Source organism: Orycteropus afer, unplaced genomic scaffold (assembly GCF_000298275.1).
Source record: "Orycteropus afer afer isolate SDZICR_OR568_19922 unplaced genomic scaffold, OryAfe1.0 scaffold00007, whole genome shotgun sequence".
NCBI classification, from domain to species: Eukaryota; Metazoa; Chordata; class Mammalia; order Tubulidentata; family Orycteropodidae; genus Orycteropus; species Orycteropus afer.
In genome coordinates, this window is record NW_006921594.1 from 24,081,675 (window position 1) to 24,082,227 (window position 553).

Sequence of the window (553 nt, forward strand, 5' to 3'; positions counted from 1 at the left end):
CCAACCTTCCTTCCGAGGAGTGGCTGGTGGGTTTGAACCTCCAGCCATCTGGTTAGCAGGCAAGTGTCTTAGCCACTATGCTACCAGAGCTCCCCAAAAAATACACTAGGATCACATATTTTTATAATAAAATGTACTATTAAAAAAACACAATTTTTTGTAAAAGAGCATATAGGCATATCTATGTTTTTCAATCACTTTGTTGGAGAAGAAAGGCATGTAATACATAGAAATTTCCTTAAAAGTTGGGTAGTCTGTTTAATTATTAGCAAAAAAAAAAAAAAAAACCTACAGAAGTTTAATTATGTTGTACACTTTGATTTCATCAAGCCAGTGTTTATTTTTTACTTTTAAATAATGTTTCCTTCAAAGGATTTTTATAATAATTGTGGCACACACTCCATTTTTAGCATTATTGTTTTAAAGTCATTCTGCACCATGTGTGGTGATGTTTTACCTTTTACCTTGTGATGTTATTATTAGTTGCCATCAAGTTGGCTCTGACTCATGGCAATCTCATGTGCAAAGAACCTAACGTTTCCCGGTGCTGCGC